The sequence below is a fragment of the Pseudochaenichthys georgianus genome, chromosome 22, assembly GCF_902827115.2.
Source record: "Pseudochaenichthys georgianus chromosome 22, fPseGeo1.2, whole genome shotgun sequence".
NCBI classification, from domain to species: domain Eukaryota; kingdom Metazoa; phylum Chordata; class Actinopteri; order Perciformes; family Channichthyidae; genus Pseudochaenichthys; species Pseudochaenichthys georgianus.
The window spans coordinates 13995655-14017106 of NC_047524.1; the positions used below are offsets into that span (position 1 = coordinate 13995655).

Consider the following 21452-nt stretch of genomic DNA (forward strand, 5'->3'; position numbering starts at 1 on the left):
TTAAGTCATCTATTTTGCAACACAAAATGTCAACAAATATTTGGTTGTTCAACCAGTTGATTGCATGCTCTGTGAATATTTCAGAGGAAGTCAAACACAGTTTCCTAAGATATATTTCTGTGGATTTTTTTATCAGCCATTGTATTGGGGTGGAGGCAACAATCTAAGAGATGCTTATCTGTAAAGCTGGACAAATTAATCAAAGACTGATGTTTTGCTTTTTTAGTTTATTTGGCTGAAATGGCCCTTTGAACAGGTTAACAGGTAAATTGTGAGGTTAATGGAGAGTAATCCTGTGTGCAGAAATGCATGCATGTGCACATGTTATTGGAGGAAGAGTGAGAAAGAGAGAGAGAGTGAGAGGGAGAGTACATATACGTCAGTTGCCCGAGAGAAGCAGGAAACAGGACAAGGTTAATGTTCTATGACAGACAGAAGCCAGCAACTCTCTTTAATGTTGCTCCCATTAGGGCGCTCTCGGTGCTTGCATCCCACTCTAGCATCCTTTAAAAGACGCCTCTGCCAACAACTGGTGAGAGAGCAGCAGCGTGCCAGCTGCCAAACATGACATTTGCTGGCTAGGCCACTGAACCCCAGCGGGTGACATCTGCAGAGCAGCCTTTCATCCCCTCGTTGGGTACCTGTGTGGCCCCGGCCCCTGAGAGCCAGGATGAATGCACTCACTCTTCCTCCCAGCTGGGTTCCTCATAGCCACAGGGCCACATCACTGACACACACACAAACCTGCACACGCTATAATATGCGCGCACAAAAGCAAAACACCTCTACAGCACAAACACCTCCACACAACAAACAGCTTCCAGCGTCAACATCTGCAGCTCTGGGGGCTGCTTTTGTTTCCCCCTGTCGTTTCATCATCAGGGGCTGGCAGTCAAGTTGCGGTGCTATTGTTGTTATTTCAACCACAGGCCCTGCTGCAACTGTCATCTCGCTACTCTATTGCAGTCTCACCTGGGTTTGATCAAATATGCAAGCTGGGGCCGGAGTGGGTGAACACAGAAAACAAACAAGGTAGGGTGGGATACAGAGGTGAAGAGAGAGAAGGTATTACAGCTTAAGGGGAATGGGAGAAGACGTGGTAATGGAGGGAGAATTGTAGCATACTGTATAATTCGAATTAGTAGAAAATATGATTTAGACATCTGTCCATAATCTTTTTTATCTGGTGGTTCATCAAAATGGTGCAGAAATGTGCTGATTTGCAACTTGTTGATGCTGGATTTTGCGTGTAAAGAGCTGGTAGTGAAATAAAATGTTTGTACAAAACCATTGTCAAGCTGTGAGTTAATTAAAAACAATGCTAGTTCCTAATATCCCAATCTTGTAACTACAAAACAGTAATATCCCACTTCTCCTCTGAATTGTGCGATGACACAGCTGAGAGTCAGATTTCATAACTCCCAGAAGTGTCTACTTGTACATCAACACTGGAAACAATGTTTTGTTGTTTCTCTTCTCTATCTCTTTAATCAGACCTGATCTTTGACCACTTGTTGTTATGAGTGGTTCCGTGTAGGGGTTCTGCTCCCGGCTGACATCCCATTAGCCCCACATTAGGAAATTCTAATCACTGTGCCACCGGGACGCTGGGACTCACAGCTCCTATTTCACTTAACCTCCAGCAGGAGAGATCAGACTCTGCGTCTCAATGTTTGTCCCTAATTACCTCCCTACAGTGAGCTGCCACACACAATTTAATCCAATTTTCATCCCCTCTCATCTTTAACATCTCGCAAAGCAGTCACACATGCATTCTATGGTTTATATATACAAAGCATACACTTCCTACTGGGGCAGTAATCACATGCTGGATCTGCATAATTCTATCAGTACTCATGCTGATACTTTACACTTTTGGATTTGTCGTCAGGTCGGTCGCATGTTTAACATGATCCGTTAGCAGTTACCTTGTATGCTATAATAATGATGGGTCATTTAACCTGCTTAATATATAAAATCATATATCAAGGGTTATGTTTTTGATTATTTGTTTTGGTTACTTAATGTATTCCTCATTTTTTTCCTAACGACTAATACCTAAAACCTTGTAATCTCAAATTGGTACCCCCTCGAAATATAATCTGTTATTAAATTGTCCCCTCAAAACAAAGCAAGTAGTAGTAGTAGTAGTAGTAATAGTAGGAGTTAACAAGCATAAACATTTAATCAAATTATTATTAACTGCGACTGAAAAGTTAATAAGTTAATAAGTAGAATAATAAATGTTATAATAAACGTGAAATCATAAATGGTAATATATAATGGCTGGTATTTGGCTCACTTTAGATATCAATCTCTGCTGTGCCGATGTTGGAGCTTGTAATGAGCACATTGGTAGAACAAATGACTTACTGTGCTATCATATTACTAATTCATTCACACGTTTATTATATTTACCCTCTAAAGCTAGGATCTGTAGAAACGACATGTTTGACAGATATGCCAATAATGACAAGAATAGAAAAACTGGAAATGTGGAAAAATATGTGTAGTACAAACATAAACATGATTTAAGTGAGAAGTTGCAGGCGGTGCAGCCTTTTCACTGTGTGTGTCAACAACTTACAGATGCAGTACAAGTTAGATGTGCACTTAGACCATATATAAAAGTAAATAAAAATGATAGATGATTATTAGCACAATCCGAATACCACCTCCCAAAACTAAGGAAAAGACATCCCAGTACTGGCCATTCATACTGAGCGAGGAGTGATTCTAGCAGTGCAAACAAAAAATGGACATCAGACATTACTACTAATAAAGACACACAACAAAATGTGAAATTTGTGACAATGTCTTCTCCTGAATTAGACTACAAATGTGTGTGTGTGTTCGATTATTTGCATTCCCGCCAGCCTGATTATGAGCAGGCGTGCTTGAGTGCATATGTTTCTATATTTGCATGTTTACGTCTTGGTGTGTGTGCGTGTGTGTGTGGTTGAAATCCTGTGATGGCGTCTCTACGTGTTATCCCGTGTAACACAGTCTTGGTCCTCATTATCATTTCTCCCTGGGCCTGTTCTGGTGTTCAGAGCCCCACCAGAGGGGCCTTTGGCTCGGTGGGAGAGGTGTTGGAGGCGGCCTGGCCCTGCTGCGCTCCTTCCTTCCCCCTCCGCAGGGTGCCAGGCACAGCGTGTACCAGTGGCAAGCCAAGCCTGACGATGAGGCTGCCTGCACAGCCAACGCCGTGTTTGAACAGGGCAGGGGGTTGCCACGTCATGCCGAACACACACAGGCAGATAGGACTACTTGCACAGACACACACACACATATCTACACACACAATACTCCATAAGGCCGACTCCCGGTGAGTTCAACACATGTTCGGAAGATGCTGCAGAGGTGAGAGTGAATGTGTGGAGTCTAATTTAACCGGGTGTCTGCAGTTTGTGCAGGTGAGAAACATCACAAACACAGACTTCGGAATCTGTGGATCAAATAATTGGATTTGTTATATGGGTGTTTTGTGTCATTTTGGTATTTTGCAGTACACACATTCATTTAATTTGTTATTCCTACAGTCAAGAATTACATCTTTTAGAAAGTTTTAAATAAAAAGTGACTGCAGTTAAGTGTTTTACTTTCCAACTCTTTCATCCTCGATGCGGTTATTCAGTCTCCTCCTCCCCCTGACTTCATCGTTTCAGCATATTGCGTGTTCCACATTACGATTTGATTCAGTCATATGTTCAGCTCTCAGGTGTGCCTCCGAACCATGAAATATTAAACCTATGAATTCAAGGAGATGTCACATTCTGTGTTTCATTCATAATGTACACCTACACTACATTGTTGACTCTTTGAATTCTAATAAGGTATGGATAAGCAGACGCAGTGCAATCTTCTTGGCTTTACATCTCGCTCTCAGCATCTGTTAAGTTTGCAAAGTCTTAACTTTTTCGCAGTTACTTTTGATTTCTTTCTGGGTGGAAAAGAAAATCTGTCGAATGTTCAAATGTTAAAAGAGCATTAGGGAAGGCATCCTAAAAATGTAGCTGTGTGAGAATTGGCTGTGTGAGCGGGTGTGTATCTATGTGTGAATGTGTTTGCACGACCTCCTCCTTTTTGCTATCTCCAAGTGTCACATCTCTTCTCATAACCATCACGTGGGAGTCAATCCCACTCAGTCCCAAATCAAGTAGGGCCACTGGCAGCATCAGATATCAAACATGCACATACATACATTTAAAGACACACACAAATCACTTCAGACTTCAAATATCAGATTGTAACAACAGAAAGAAAAAATACTGTTTCTGTCCAACCTCTGTGCTGCAAAAACATAAACACCGTCTCCCTCTGCTCTTGAACTCTCCCTTCGCTCTCACAGGCAGCCAGGGGAGAAGTAGGGAGTTGAGTAGGGGGGAGAGATTGGGTTACAATGACATATATCTCTACGTCCCCTTCTCCTGTGTGAGAAGGAGGTGGGAAGCACTAGTGTCTTTGGGAATGCAGGCATGTTCCCTGGAGGAGATAGAGGAGATAGGCCTGGCGCCTCAGGAGGAGTCCGTCACCCTCTCTCTCTTTCTGTCTCACCCTCTCTACTTATCTCAGAGAAACCACAATAGGGTTTTCTACACTGGAGCAAGGCGAGGAGGCTTCAGATGGCAGCCGAGTATGATATGCAGGACGACAGAGGGCTTGATTCACTCCCTCTGTTCCACACAATGATACGCTACAATGCAGCACACCACATGTCTAATAATAAAGCAGAGCTCAATGTTCACCTGGCATACATTACATACACACTGCTCTCCCTGTTTGCACAGGCAAGATACAGAGTCTGTGGAGTCCGTGTCAAGTGTTTGAATTAGGGCATGAGTGATTCCACTTTTACTTTCAACTCAAGCAAACAATTACAAACAATGTTTTCACTTTTGAGGCTGTTAATGGTGTCTGGTAGTCCTCAACTGGACTTAGAAATATCTTTTTGCCCACCATGCCTGGTTCAGGCTATGCACATCACTGGCTCCAGTACCATGCTGTGATTTCAGATACATGGCAGTTGTCAGTTAGATGACACAGGGATCAGCCACAGGAACCACAGGAGGGATGAACATGGTACCAGTAAAAACTTCCTCACTAAAGATGTGTCCACTAATCATCTTTATTGATTATGGCCCATTTGCTGCTGCTTGGAGGCGCACAGGAGATCAAAGTGGTGATGACACAAGCAACATTACGCAACAGAACGAGGAATGACATGACAACGAGGAGTGGAGGCGGTCACATGCCTGCGAGTCCATTCAGCCTGCATCACAACACTGAACCATAAATATGTTCACCATGGTTTCTCCTGGACAATAACAACTTAAAGTGTCATTTATGTCTCAGGTTTTGTGTTTAAAAGGTCAAACGTTGACAATCTACCGTATACCACTGGCCAATAACACTAGTTCAATATAAATGTTATCTGCTGGAAGCCTTGCAACCTTGGTGATTGCAGAGGCCAAAGGCTGTGCCCTTTCATGTATTTTCTCAGGGCAGGTAAATTGGAGAGCCAGCAGCTGTAATAGGAAAAAGCCTCGGAGACACTTGAGTCGTCCTGACGAAGAGAATAGCAATTATTCTGGAAAATCAATTTTCAACCCAATCTTTCTTCCTTATCGACCAAGAGGCTCTTTGGAGGTAGAGAAGGTGACAGGAAAATGTATCTCCCAGATTCTATTAGTGGATCTCGATTTGCTATGTGCATCCAAGAGAGGCCCTTTGTTCTCACCACATCTCAGCTAGGTATAAATACTGAGGCCGAGCACACTGTATATGAAAATAGATTTTTTTTTTTTATCTTCCAGAAGCTCAATTATTTTCATCGATTTAATGCAGGTATTGATTCAGTTTGCCATTAGACATTCCATTTGTTGGATTGTCTAAGAACAAAGAGAGTTAGCATGAAAATACAGCTACTCTCGACAAAAAATAACACGTATATTCAATCTGAACTGCTCTCCATTCATTCCTGATCCGTTTGTATTAATTGAAATCTAAGCTGCTTCACTGTAGGTGCTGCTGTTACCCCCGTGTTTGTTTTGTGTGTGCACCCAGGGTCAAACCTCTTCATGATTATTCCCACAGTCTTATCAGTGTTTATTTTCCTACTGTGAAAAGCCTATTGCTGCGGCATTCTTTGCATGTCATTCTCTGACCAAGATTTATCGTTGTGTTTATCCCATTAATATGTCCAGCCATTTTGTGAACTTCTGTTACTTCTGTGTTCATCTTATATTAAAACGCTTCAGTGTTTCTGTCCTGCTCTCTTATAATAAGTGTGCAAATTAAACAGAGTATAGTAATAAGTGTGCATTTAGGTGTGTGTGTTTTGACATCAAACAGACGTAAATCAAAAGTGGCATTGCTCTGATATGGGCTAATAAAACTCCCTGATCTGGAAGCGCTATAGACTCCTACAGTATAAACCCTTAAGCTCATGCACGCACAAGCACACACACACACACACACACCAACACACACATCGCCGCAAGACTTCTGTGGGGCCATTTTCATGATTAACCATAACTCCTCAAGAGGAAATTCATTACTGGTTGTCCGAAGGCATACACACACATTCAAATGAACAGAAAAACACACACTCGCATGGGGGAAGAAGACAAAAACACACACATACACAATCTGTCCTCCCCTGCATGTGTTAATATCCTGACGCAGCAATGAAAAAGGGGGATGTGAGGATTTACAGTGCTGATTCTGAGAAGTTGCATTTGCTTTTGGTTACCAGGGACCTCTGAGGGTTCAGCAGGCCCTGGCTCCTCCCTCTACCTCCACTGTGTGTCCATTCTCCATCCCCTCCTCCACCTTTCCATCCCTCAGTGGAGGATAAAAGTGTCCGGCAGTGTGGATGTGTGACTTGGTGTGGAGGGGGGGGGGTATTTTGTGAGAGTACTGACTGTTGAAACAGATGCCGTTATGTGTGTGCCACCTATGTCAACATGGCCGGTCTCCGGACCCGATGCTGCTCGTAGATAGGATCCTGCCCACAGAGCCACAGAGTCTAGACTCCAGATGTGTTAACAACCACACACACAGACCCACACACACACACACAAACACACACACAGAGGAGGACCAATGCCAGTCCAAACCAATAATTCTACCATATGACAGCTGTTTACTTACACAAAGTTAGGTATGGATAATCATCCTTTTCCCCCCACTCTTGATAGAGATACTACTTACAAAACTGCACATGTTCTTGTTTATGACCAACAGGGGACTTCACTGTACAGTAAGTGGGAGTGGAGTGCAGAAACACCCTATCACGATGACATTTGGATGTAGTTAGGTGGTGAAATACCATCGGCCACCATGAACAATTTTGAACAAACACACTGAATCAATTTCCAGCATGAATTTTGCAAAAAAACAACACAGACAGCACAACGATGCCAGGTAATGCTTTTGCTTTGCAGAACTTCATATGGATTTCTCATAACTTCTGCCTATAGATATCAAATACTGTATGTATTTAAATTACCTACTGCTTCTCTCAAAACGGCACTGAAATAAACAGAAACATATGCTGGCTGCATATGTTCAACACTGCTTTATTTAGACTGTTCTATAGTGACACGACAACAAGAGTGTTTTGTGGAAAAGACACATGGGTACATTGCAACTGTTATAGAAAACAAGACTCGGGGAGAGGAAAAGTAAAGAGTGAAAGTGTTCCGAGCACAGATGCACCCGCTCTCTTGCTATCTCCTGTGCTTGTGGGTATACTGCCGATCCAGCTATTCTTGTTGGTTTGTTAATTGTTTGTCACCCACCAGGTGCCATCTGTCTGTAGTCCCACAGTCCCCGAGCCATGTGGGCCGGCCTGCCTGGCGCCTGCCAACGTCACTGACCTGCAGCAACCGTCCACACCTCCGTCACACACCTCCTGATCCGTCTGGGATAAATAGCTTCTCCCTCAACTTCTGTGCCGCCATCACGGCTTCCCAATCTGTCCTGTGTTAGAGGGGGAGGGAGGGGGGGGGGGGGTGACAGGACGGGAGGGAGAAAAGACAAATGAGAGGAAGAAATGAATAGATGGATGGATAGAGGGAGACGGAACACGAGATAGAGATGTCTGAAGAGATAAAAGATATGAACGCTGACTGGATTGTTTGTGCTGCAGTCTGTTGTTGCAGCCTGCTACGATAAGTCAACAACAACTGTCGCATTTGTGTCCATACAAGTCCTGTATATGTTAAAGCAACACTCAAGTAATGATTATAAATTCTGATAAAACATACCTAAGATCAAAACAACACAATGTGACAGTATTCTGGATTTGGCACAGCATCCACTGCAACACACTACTTTAAGAGGCACTCCAACAGGCAAGGGAGGTCACCTTCACCTGGGCCTGATGTTGGGCAGCTGTGTGTTGAAAAATGAGATCAGCTGCTTGCTCACTGGGACGCATGCGGCAGTCTGGAACCACCAAGGGCCTAGCATTCGGGGGCCCCAGTACAATAAAGACAGAGCGAGCAACCCCCCCCCTCTCTCAGCCTGTCTACCATCCTGGGGCATGTTGGGTCACCTTGACGACTGGGCCCAGCGAGGGGAGCCGCACCCCACTTCGGGGCAAAGAAGGAAGCATGGGTAATGAGGCGTTGCCATGCAAGTGGAACAGCTTTTGAATAACCCCATCCGCACACAGATACACACACACGGTATTCTACAGTACTTGTGTTTACAGAAGGGACAACAGCTTGTTGGAGAAACCTCTCAGGAGCTCTTAGTCCAGGAAGGAGGAGATTCATGGGCATCATGGTGGAGGTCAGCTAGTGTTTATGAACAGCTAGCGTCAATAAAAACAAGAATGGATGCGATGAATCAGAAGCATGCTAATAGATTCCATGCTATTTAAAGTGAGTTTTGCTATCATGTAGCTACGTTGATGAGATTGGCTCCTAATATGCTTGTACGATCTTCAAGGTTACAGATTTTATGTTCCTCTTTTCCAAGTCTTGTATACAATCCTCTGCTCTTCATTGTGGAATACTTGTAAAGTGTTATTGCTTATCAATCCAAAAACTAGTGCACATCGATGTTTAAACGAGCTAACACATCTAGCCGAGGAAACAGTGTAAATCAGCCACCCATGAAATGTTCATTTGAAAAGGAGACGCAGAAAGAAAAAAAAGGATTTTCCAATCCAAATACGCCTCGCTATAATAATTGTCTGATATTAGGTTTAATCATTCTGCATCTTGGTCTCATAAAGAGAGGGAAGGTACAGTATTCCCTCATGTTGACTCAATGTTAAACATTCACTAATGGTCTACCAAACTGTGCGGCATCTCATGAAGCCACTGGAATCCTGGGACTATAACAGATCCAGTGGGAGACGTCTGACCACCTCTACTCACACACACAATCACATGTAACATACACTTGTAATCACAAACACGTACCAATCATTTGCCGATGCAGTATCTATGGTGTCGCGGTTGAAATATTTACGTTTGAGAGGAAGGACTGTCAGTAGCCGGAGAGAGAGTGAGAAAGAAACGACCCTTAAACCTGGTTCATGAGAAGAAAAGCAACCAGAAAAATATCCCCTCGAGAGAAAAATGAAAAAGGTTTCTGACCACAGAGAGACGCAAGTGCCCAAGTTTGTTTTTCATTAGCTTGGCTTGTTTGAAAGGAATAAACCTCCACAGAGTTCTGTCTGGAATCCATGTCTTATGGTAACACAATCCAAAGTGGCTGCAGTACATAGGCATTACTCCAACATTTGAAAACTTAATATGGGTCCTGAAATGTGTTTTTATTTATACAAAAAGGTTCTTCAGTCAATAAGATATATATTACACATGAAACAACTTGTGAACTGTAGTGCCTTATCTCCTGCACAAAGCCTTAAAAGTTCCACATCATTATTCAACTATTCCTTCTGTTTGCAATTTGAATCAGCCCTTTACAGATATAAATTGCTGAAAATCTTGGAAACTACTCTGGAATTCCACAAAAGCATGACCGTATCGGTATTAAGCTATAAAGCCATGTTGTAGGCTACAGAATGTATTTTTCTAAATGTTCTGAAGTTGATGTATGATTCCACAATGTGTGTTCTTTTTTGTTTCATTAAACTTATTTTTCTTCTTTACGTCCGTCCTCTCTGAATGCTAATAGCTCATCTCCTTCAAGCCTCGCCACAGATGCTGGCCGGTCTATCCTGAAATGATTATCAGAGCCAGATCCCACTGGCCAGCTTTCCAGTAACACTCGTGGAACCAGGGCTGAGCCTGCGACTGTGGTGAGCGGGCGCTAGGCTGCCAGGCTGTGGACGCCAACAGGCCCCAGAAATGAATACCAGCAATGGGGCCTCACCAAGGTCCAACATCCAGATCCAGTTGGAGTAGGAGAGACAAAATTGATGACTGGCAATGATGTCACGAGACATTTGATGGCTTGGGGTTTCCTGAGACACAGCTAGTGATGCCTCACCTGGAACGAACAGTGGGAAAAACCCCAGAGATGGATGCATGATTAGGCTAAACTGAGTATCCGACTGGCAACTTCAGAGAGATTTGAATTTCTGCATACTGAAAATAATGTTGGGCCGTCGTATAGCTTAAATCAGTGGTTCCCAACCTTTTTTCCCAAGAGCCCCCCCAAATGAATCCTGTTGGAAGTTGCCCCCCCCCCCCTACACACACAAGGGTAATTACAGTTTCAAAATGCTACAACTACTGTCCCAAACTGGATGAATGTGAAGTATTTTGTTAAAGGAGGATGAAAGCGTAATTACAGTAAGGAGCACTATTGGAGTGACGTTGATGGTTATTGGACTCAGGATTCATTCATTTGGATTCCCGCTGTATGAAGAAATTAAAGGACGGCGCGGAAGTGGAAACAATTCACAAAGGGATTAAACTGTTTAAAACACAGGCTCAAAGTAAGCCGGATTTTGCCGATGTGTTTTTGTGGATTCAAAAGTCGTAAATAATCTACAAAATGGAGGAGACCGATCTGATCAGAGCAACTATGACAAATTATCCAACTGAAACCGGCATGGACAATGACTATGTTTTAAAAATGCGCTTATCCAGACAAGCCCGGTTTGGACACTTTACGGGCAGAAGAAACATTTCTATTAAAGAAAGAATTATACATTTCTGTCTTTGTATGCCTTTAATAGCTACTAACTTCAATTTGTATTCAAATTAATTAATCAATTATTTTTTATATTTTATTGTAATGTATAGACAAGGCTTTTAGTGACAATCATGTATTGCGTTACAATTATATGTATAAAAAAATAAATATGATATTTGGCCTCAAATCATCTGAGGCCTGGTGCCCCCCCCTGCGATCTTTGGCGGCGCGCCCCCCAGGTTGGGAACCACTGGCTTAGATGGTAGAACTGACGGCACATGTACTTGGTCCTCAAGCGGAGGACCCGATTTCAAATTCGACCCGGGACCATGGGCCTCGTGTCGTCCCGTCTGTCTCCCACTTTCAAACCTGTCATTCAAATAAATGCACTGGTTTGCCAAAGACATCTTAAAAAAAGTAATCAAATAATAGTAATTTTAAACATAGCTTGTGCAGCAGAACAACAACACGTCCTCTAGCCACCCTAAATAAAGAGAGAAGAAGTATGACATTGATGAAAAGCTTAAACTGAACCACACCAAACCACAGCTTCCTGACATATGTTCTAAAGTTGCCAAACATTTAAAATCGGTTTGACGCAATACATTAATCACCCCCAATGGGAAATTACAGGATTATGAGTCGTTAGAAAAAACTTGATGAGAAAATGACCTGATAAGATACAGATGATGCTGTTATTCATATTGTCATGTTTTGACGCGTTCTGTCTGCGTCATCCAGTTTTAGTAACTGTTGCGCTTACTCTGTAATAACATTAAAACCACATTGCAGTCACTTTCTGTCGCATTTTTGAAAAGAGTTAAGTGTTACCATCTTGTGTGTGTTTTGTAATGAGCTCAGGGGACAGTCCAAGCAGTTTATAAGCTGAAATCCTGATCCAGTGAGTCCAATCACAGCAATGGTGGTTTAAACATCAGGAAATCATTTACATTGCCTTGGCTCATGGGAAGTTTCTAAATATCTTAGCAAAGTAATGATAATGCATGACTTCTTACATGTGCACACACACGCACGCACACACACACATGCACGCACAAACACATGGAAATATTCAGCTCATATCAGAGCCTCTGGGGAATAATAGATTTGTTTTCATCTTTCATCATTGAAAATAACAGCATGTGTGCTTGTCTTCTAATTCATTTAGTAACTTCATAATTGACATGGAATGAATCAGTTCTAAAACATTTTCAGTGATAAAAACTTCAAGCATAAAGAAACAATTAATCAGCTCAGTATTTGTTATAATACTAATAAACCAAGACAAATTCCTTTCAATGAAACCAAGGCCAACATGTTTCTTGTTCCCATAAATATGTTACCCTCAGTTATGCCAAAGTTGGAATGTGTCCAACATGAGCCATGCAATGACATATTTTGTGTGGGCTAGCTAATAATGTTTTCCCCACTGCATCTCTCTGTTCCTACCCAGGCGGAAAAAAGTTTAAGAGTAGGAGGAATTAATGTATATTAAAAGGGAAACCTTAAAGTGTTCATGGAAGAATTGAGTCATGTTGTTAACCAGAACTGCAAAAAGAGAGACCTTTAACTAGCCTAGATTACTGTAGGAGAAAGATTGTGTTCACCCACACTTCTAATGGAAACAGATGCCGAACATTCAGCTGGGGAACAAATACACAAAACAGCAGAGCTTCTGTTTTCTTTTTCCACTCTTCTTTTTTTAACCGCCTTACACTCCCTGATGGCGTATCGTCCTAAAACTGACCAGGCTTGAAATATGACAAGTTTAATACGTCCTACATCACCGTTGAGCACGATTGAGTTACTAGAGCAACAACTGGCCTGTCCCAGCCTGCAGCAGAGCCCGCGGAGCAGCGGTGTGAACATAACCCCCCGTCAGAGGGGTTCAAACCCAGAAGGAGACTCAGGTCTGAAGGAGAGGGGGAAAGTGGGAAATAAAAGAGCACCGGAAGGAGGTTTTTCAGGGCAGCGGCTCTGATGACAGGTAAGGAGGAGAGGTGAGGTTGCAGTGTGGGTGGGTGGGCCACCAGCAGAGGCATAGAGAGAAGAAGGCGAGTAAAGAGGAGGGCAGGAGTACCGGCGCTGTCACCGGCGTGTTTGGATAAGACCCGTGGAACATGTGGGGGAATCAGCATGAGGCATCACACCTGGAGGAAAATACAACTAAATCCAGCCCCCAGTACGCGGGCCCCGGCTCCAACAAGTCTAGCCAGCATCTGGAATGGATATCTGGAGATGCAGCCGACTTCACAACCCCTTCACGGATGCTTCTCACTCTATCTTTAGTTCAAAAAAATACATGCACAGTGAAAGGTTGCGTTAAAAATAAAACGCGAGTCTCACTGAGGATTTGTGTTTATAAATACGAGTTCTTCTTCTTCTTGCACAGTATCCCATCTGCTTGGCATAATGTTATTGTGCTGTTGATGAACTCATCCTTTTTTTCTTCTTATAGTTGCTAGTCTCCCTTCACCCCAAATATGCTAACGCTTGACTTTTCCTGGCTTTAATAAGTGTACAGATGCCAACAGTTTTTTGGTTACAGTAGCTTCAGTCTGGTTGGCTATCTTTCCGCATGTTTCACTTTGAAAAGGACTAACACATGCACTCGTAAAATACTATCTTAATATCTTGAGTACATTCTTTATATTTCAGGTAGAAAAGGTCTGAAGCAAATGAGCTGGCATCCATCAATATGCTCGACTACACTTTTTTATTGAGAGTGGAAGCACCACTGATATCCATAAAAGGTGAATAAAACAGCAACCCACATTCAGCATGATGCTCCATGTGTGTACTCTCTACATGTGTAAGTGTGTTTGTGTGGGGTTTGTTAGGGGCCAACCAGCCGTGTTGTGACTGGAACAATCCGGGCCACAATGTTTGTTTACACAGAACCGCTCACTCACCCAAATAATCAGAAGCTGTGGGCTTTTCTAATCCCCACACAAAGTCAATGGAGCCAGGTTGAGCTGGCGACAGCCCCGATAAGATACTCAAACACAGGCTAGTGATCTGCGAGCCGCGGCTTCTCCTTCCCACACCCTCTGTCCCCTTTGTTTCCTCTATTGCAGTTCACAATGTGACACAGATTTGAAGTTCACAGGTCACATTTAAAAAAACGCTTGGATATACAGTCTGAAAAGCTTCACCTCCCGTTACCTAGCTGGTCAGTTTCATTTTGTTTTCACATTTTTCCAGCTCAAAGTATAAGTCAAAGCAAGCTGCCGTGGTCTAAAAAAAACACCCACTCTCGAGCAAAGGAATGCACAATTCAAAATAGTGTGTTGTTATGGTTTTGGCTTAGTTGGTACTCGCTCGGCAAATCCTGGTGTGCGAGTGCGATTCTGTATGTGTGTTCACTGATAGAGGTATGTGGTAAAACATTCATTAACATTCCATTCATGACCTCAGTATTATGTCCACAGTGAAGGAGAGCATATATTTGCCTTTCTCTTGCACGGGATGAGGGAAATGATAGAGCATTATGTGTGTCAATGTGTGTATGTGTGTGTGAATGAGATAGGGAAGAGGGAGAGAGCGAGCAGGAGAGAGCGGCGGGGAGAGGGATAAAACACAGCTCACTGATACAACATAATCTATCTGGAACCATGTCTCAATATCACAATATTTCACACATTTACGTATCACATATTTGGCAGTGGCAGCCTTCTCCTCAGATCACTGGAGTTATTTCTGCCTTGTGTACTGGATGCTGCAGGACCGAGATACAGTTTGCAACGGCACAGATGGGAGAGGCTATAGCTTCGGTACCACAGTATCGCATGCAAAAATGTTTGGTATGTTTTAACACAGATAAAGCTGACATATTCCGAGGCGTTTCGCAGACAATACCCATGAAGGAACAATCTCCCATCTGGCAGTGCAGTCTCTCTGAAATCCTCTCTGTCATGCTCAATGAGAGCTGGAGAGACAAAACATTCTCTGTCTGTATATCAGTCCTTATCAAGGCTGTACCTTGGGCCTCGCTGGATATCAACAAAACATCATCCCGCAGGCTAGGACTTCTCAAAGAAAAATCCCGCACTTTACGTTATAGTTTTGGATTTATAAACATCTCTTCACGGTTTGATGCTACACAGAAACAGTTTATGTATTCATCCTCGGGGTATAAGTATGGGATTGGATGGCAGCATAGCGGACAAACTTCATAGCTCTGGAAGCACATGTACAATTTCCTGGTGAGGATCAAATCGATCAGCTTTACACTGTGTCCTCTTCCTTCCCACGTCTCAGTAAAGGAGGATTACTTTCGGAGGCCGGTTTAGCCGCTGCCTTTATGACAGGAATGTCAATGAAGTCACTGCTGTACTGCTTCTCTCCACATGATGGTGCAGAGGGCAAGCCTCCCCTTGGACGGTGAGACAGCTGACATTTACCTTTAGGCTTTTAAATATGCATGACCACTGCACACAGAAAACTGCTGGTTTGTTTCTGATGAATTTCAACTGCAACAACAAAAAAGCTGCCACGTACAACAAATACATATTGTTATTTGCCAATGGGAATGGGACATGTGTGTAAATGGTTTGGATCTCCATGGAGGTAAACACAATATCCAAATTATCACAGCTTATTAATTATGTCTGCATTGTTTGCGAACAGATGCGTGTTTGTATAAAGGATTATATCGAGTGGCTAGCACAGTACATCCATGTCTTTGCTAGTTTTATTTTAAATGGATTTCATTCATTTCCAGCTGTATGCACATTGTATCCAAACATGAGAATAATCCGTCCGCGGTACGACGTTGCTGTCTTTTGGTCAGCGAACAAAGAGCTGTACCATCCGATGTGGCATACAATAGGTGTCTGTGTCTATTTGTGTGTGAGTGTGTCCTTCCCGTCTGTACGGAGTCACACCTGTACTCTCTGTCATGATGTTATCAGACCCTAAACACCTGCTCCACAGTCTAAGGTCACCAACTACATACAACTGCCTCCTAGAACAGTGAGATGGGCACCTGCAAATACACTGTTTGTGTGTGTAAATAAAATAGGGTCATGTTTTTACTTCTATGGTCATTTATATGCTGCTCATGTCACCCAGCACATCGCTCACAGGTGTCATACAACCCTGAGTATGACCTGAATAGGAGGAGAGGTGGAAGGAGAGCGACAGAATGGGACAAAATAATGAGGAATACATTGTATAGACGATGGATGTATGGATACATAGGCGTGGCAAATGCTTTTGAAAAACATAATGCGTCCAGGTGATTTAAAGGACCCACCTCTATGATGACAAAATAAATATGTTAAGAATACGACAATGTGATTATATGTGTTTGACATGAGCCTCTGTGAACAGTACAAGGGTAAAAGGAAGACATATTGGTGCTTAATGTGAATTCTTTACCTGCTGTATTTTACAGTTACAGGATATATAGGATATACAAATATAGCATAGAACTCATTACATTTTGTAATGAGCAATGTATTGCATTAGTTTGCAACTCAACTGACACATTATTTAAATTAAAAGTGTCAATATTAGCAGTAAGAAGGGATTCAGGTCGGTCAATTCTACCTTTCCCACCAATACAGTAACTTCCCAATCTGAAATGGCAACATGGATTTTGGGTGATTTGTGTTTTATTTTGTTAAAATACCAAGTTTTCAATTCACTGTGAAGTCACTTTGTGTTTTGATACATTCCAAGCCGCCTACTTTTGACCAGAAGATTCCCTTTCAACTCTAATCCCAACTTTAAAATGTTGAATTACTGCAGCACGACATCACTCACATAAATGCTGCATTTTAATAAAGTTAAGATTCAGTCAGTTTAATTACATTTGAATATGATATCTGGCTTAATGTATAAGTCAAATCTACTCTCAAGCGTTGATTTGTATTCAAAGCAAAATAAAAAGCTTTTTGATAAGGTCATTTAATTGTAATATGTTGTTCAAATTAACTAAATAACACTCAAAGATAGGTTTAAGTACAATTTGACTTCTGTGGACAAACAACACCGCAGTGATACTACGGTACAAACTTCCAACATGGCCAATGTTCTGCCACTAGCAGTATACTTCTCAGATAATTAATTGGTGAATCGCAGTTATTAATAAACGAGGCAGGCCACATAATAATATCCTGCAGGTTGTACTGTATGAATAAACAGCTATTGTGGTTCCTAACGAGGCTGCAGGACATCACCGTATTGGTTGGATTACTGTGTGTAGATAGTGCGGGGGGGGGATTGCATTACATTGTTGTGCCTGTTGGTGTTTTGCTCAGAAATACTTTCCAATTCCAATCCTTAATGACAAACAAGAAAGCTTTTCTGATTGAAAACAATTCCAGCACTTCAAGCCATAACAAAAACTCATGACAAGAGCATTTTCACCAAAAGGAAGACATTTCACGCACTGGGAGCCTTTTGTGATATGTTCTCTCCCTCCCTCCCTCTTACCCTCCCTCTCTCTCCCTGTCTCTTTCCTTTGTGTGCGTAAATCATCTCTTCCCTGCGGCCTGTCTGTGATCATGTTGATGGGAAACAAAGAAATCATCTTGAATGGCACATTAATTTCCTCCGTTCTCCCCCTGCCCTCTGCCTAATGAAATCCCCTCTGCCACGGGGCCTGAGGAGCCACACTGGCAAGCCGTCACCAGCCAGTAAATATGTTTACCTTGGAGCACTCCGCTAATGGACTGTTTACTAGGGGGAGGCAGCGTGGGGTGTTGCAGGGACCAGGCAGCACGGGTGTGGGGCGTGTGTTCCTTAGACCAAATGACAGCCCCTTTGCTCCCCTCATCTCCCTAAAACCAACAAACCACCAACCACCTGATCTAAAGTGGCTGTCACCAATAAAGCGTTCAGATGGAGGACTCAAATGCAAAGAAACACGACTGGATTACACTCGGGTATAATAAACCTCCAGTCTGATTTGTTGCTGTTACAGATGTTGGCAGGGCTCTGTAGTGGATTAAAAGACTCCCCACAGGGTTCAGGCCCTCAGGTTGACTTTTACATTTCGTTTCATAACATTTGACAATGTTGGCAGTATCTACATTCGTAACGTAATTATCTTTGAATCTACTTTTTATATCTAGTTCCTTTTAAACCTAGCTTTGTGTCTGGCTTACGGGGTCAGCTTTTAATAAACGGTGTGCTTTCCGAGACCCCCGACCTCCAGCTTAGCAAGCCTTTCCAGTTTCAGTATTCATCGCCTGATGCTACATTTATAGCAGGAGTTATTAGATAGCCCTTAGCGAACCAAACTGAAGCCATTGTGATGACTTTTTGCTTACTCCAAGGCCACTGGAATTGTTCAAGGAGCAGTGTGTGTCAGGAGGACTAAGCGGTAAGGTTGCAACTAACTGCATACCTGCAATGCATGCTTTAAATTACAATATCATGCATTCGTTTTAGTACAAATTAGTATGGGGCAACGTTAAGTTGAAGGAGATGGTTTCACTGCAATATAAAATAAATATAAGAGTTACAGTATAGGTGATGACCTGTCTCGCGTCCTGTCAAAAACAGCGTGAAAATAGTAATAGTAATTTTTACTGTGGTATCTAATTGTGCATTTAGAATTGTGAATTGCACTAGTATAGGTGTCAACTACAACATTGCTTGTATTGCTTGTATCATCACATTAGTGTTGTTTAATATTGAAAACATCCAGAGGAATAATATACTCCATCTCTTCCAATAGATTCCCCTCACTCCTACTCACGGGTACTCAAAGAGGAAATCTGTTTCTGCAATATGTAAACAGCAGTATGAAAATCATGATTGTGGGAAGACAAGAGCTACAAAGACACCACTGGGATTAATATAACACAGAGAAACAACCTTTAAAAGTGCTCATTCGTGGGTGTTGCTCTGTTGGGAAAAAGGATTAACGAGGTGCAGAATGTGTAAAAACAAAGGCAAGTCTCAGGAATTTGTGTAAAACGTTGGTCTAAAGATACACAGTGTGTGATGTCTCAAGTGCTGTGTTGGTCGAAAACTGTCATCCAAGCATCCAGACGCCCCATGACCAACATGCAGGGCCCTTTAACCATCAGTGGACAACTCCTGACAGATGTTAAACTGTCCTCTGCCCATGTGACCAGGCCACAGAGATGTTGAGGAGATGTTGCAGACACGATGCATCCTCCACCAAAGCTTATCTTGTTTAGCTCTCATAAATAAACTAACTATCTCAAATACTTTTGTGAAATTGTGGCTGCAAGGTGCAAAAAAACATCCGACATACCGTGAATTATAATATGTTAAATTTGACATTTAAATATCTATGCAAATATGTTGGTGCTCTCAATTAAAATGGTATTAAGTGGCGTGAAACTGCATGCCAAGAGAATTATAAAACCACATATGGTGCAACATCATAGAATCGAGACTGTTATTTGGCAGTATAATGTGAAATTAAAAGACTGGAGGCAGGAAAAGGCCTGGCTTTGATTTTCAGACCACCTCGCTGACGAACAGTAAGTGGGTGTAGACATGAAACGGTAGAGAACACTTTCAAAACAATTTATTTTAGGGAAATACAATTTAGTTAAAGTAGGTCCTCAATAAGGATTTATTTAAGCCCAACATTCATATTTTAAATCACTACTTTGACTGCTGCAGTGAACCTTTAGAAATACGTTCAACACAACTAAGCAGTCACTATTCATCCCTAAAAAAGGTTTTAGGCAAAGTGCATATTACGCTCAATAATCTGGTGGATGCATTTGTCCCAACCCCACAGAGAGACAGGTAAAAGGGGTAACTGGAGTTCAGCTCTGTATATAAGTAATGTGTATTTAATGCATGTCAGGGTATGGATGTGGTTTTGTGTGCACCTACCCACATGACTTAAAGTTCCAAAGGCAGCAGCAGCAGCAGCCCGAGATAACGCCCCCTGTCTCATCTACGGGTGTCTGGCAGCACTATCAGTGACTGTGTGCCTAGATGCGTCTCTCTCTCTCTCTCTCTCTCTCTCTCTCTCCTCTCTCTCTCTCTCTCTCTCTCTCTCTCTCTCTCTCTCTCTCTCTCTCTCACTCTCACTCTCACTCTCACTCTCACTCTCACTCTCACTCTCACTCTCACTCACACACACACACACACACACACACACACACACACACACACACACACACACACACACACAGAGAGGGCCCTGCAGCTAGTGACAGGCGGCTTCTCTCAGTCTGCTGCCAGCCTGTTCGACACACAGCTCTCTATCCAACTCTTATCTCCATTGATTTCCTCCCCAGCCTCCAAACTTAGATATGCACTCTTTAAAAACAGGCCAACTGCAGAGTTTGGGCCCTGAGAAGGAAAGATATCTCGCTACTTGGGGGGTGAGTCCAAAGTATCGACGCTACTGCATTTAGGTATCCTAATTTCGGTGCGATTAGTTCCAAAGCATTGGTGATATCTGCAGGGGAACAGGAGTAATGGTTTGATTTCCGCTTGCGACTTTCATGCCAAACATATGGACTCACAGTGAGTTGAATCGGATGGCATAAAAGCAGCTGTTAAATATGCGGCTGGGGAGTTTCCTGTGATGTATGTGTTGGATCTACGTTGTGTCCATATATTGACACGGTCATAAATTTCCATGTCAAATGTCTCAGCAGGATATTGCTGAAGGCTGTGATTTCTATCCAGCTGAGATGGGAGATTCACCCCCCCCCCCTCCCTTCCTTTTACCTCTGTAACATTTTCATATGCCTCCGCTCTCTCCAGAGTCCTTCTTTCCTTTTCTCATGGTTCTTCCTTGTCTTTCTTTCTATCGCTCTTCCTTTTATTCCTCTCTTGGGTCCTGCTCCTCTTTCCCAGTGCACCTTCTTCTTCTCCTGCCCCTCCCCCTCCACCAGCTACCCCCCTCCACCACACACACACACCCTCTTATGCCGGCAGACTCCATCGATTGATTTCCCCTCACTGTGACACATTTGGTGCAGCCGCATGTGGCCTATTAATTATATCCACAGCAGACTCTCGTCACACTCCCCGTTTCTCAACAATACAACCACTCACACACAGACACACACATATATACACAGTACCCTAAGAGCAGGCAACCTACTAGACAGCATCCATGACCCTGCAGATCACCCTTTAACCACTGGGTTTAAAGCAGATAGGGAAGGGGGGAGGACCCCGAACCCGGAGCGTTTGAGTGGAGGCAAACAGACAGTGGCAGTTGATGCGAGGTTGGGCCCATGTTGCGTGTAATCTGGCTAACATCTGTTAGCCATCATGTGTGTGGCTCCATTTAAAGTCCAGAGTGGACTAAGAGCCGGAGGAGACTCCCTGCATCCCCGCTCGCAGGCTTTTAGCGGTGCTGCTCC

General features: G+C 42.9%; 1 long non-coding RNA gene across 1 annotated transcript in view; it reads right to left on the bottom strand.

Moving 5' to 3' along the window:
- The window catches only part of LOC117467424 (uncharacterized), a 144137-nt gene that overhangs the window by 57162 nt on the left and 65523 nt on the right, over positions 1-21452 (bottom strand). The window contains exon 2 of the long non-coding RNA XR_011645259.1: positions 7806-7986. This is a non-coding gene — a long non-coding RNA (uncharacterized lncRNA). The remainder of the gene's footprint in view (positions 1-7805; positions 7987-21452) is intronic.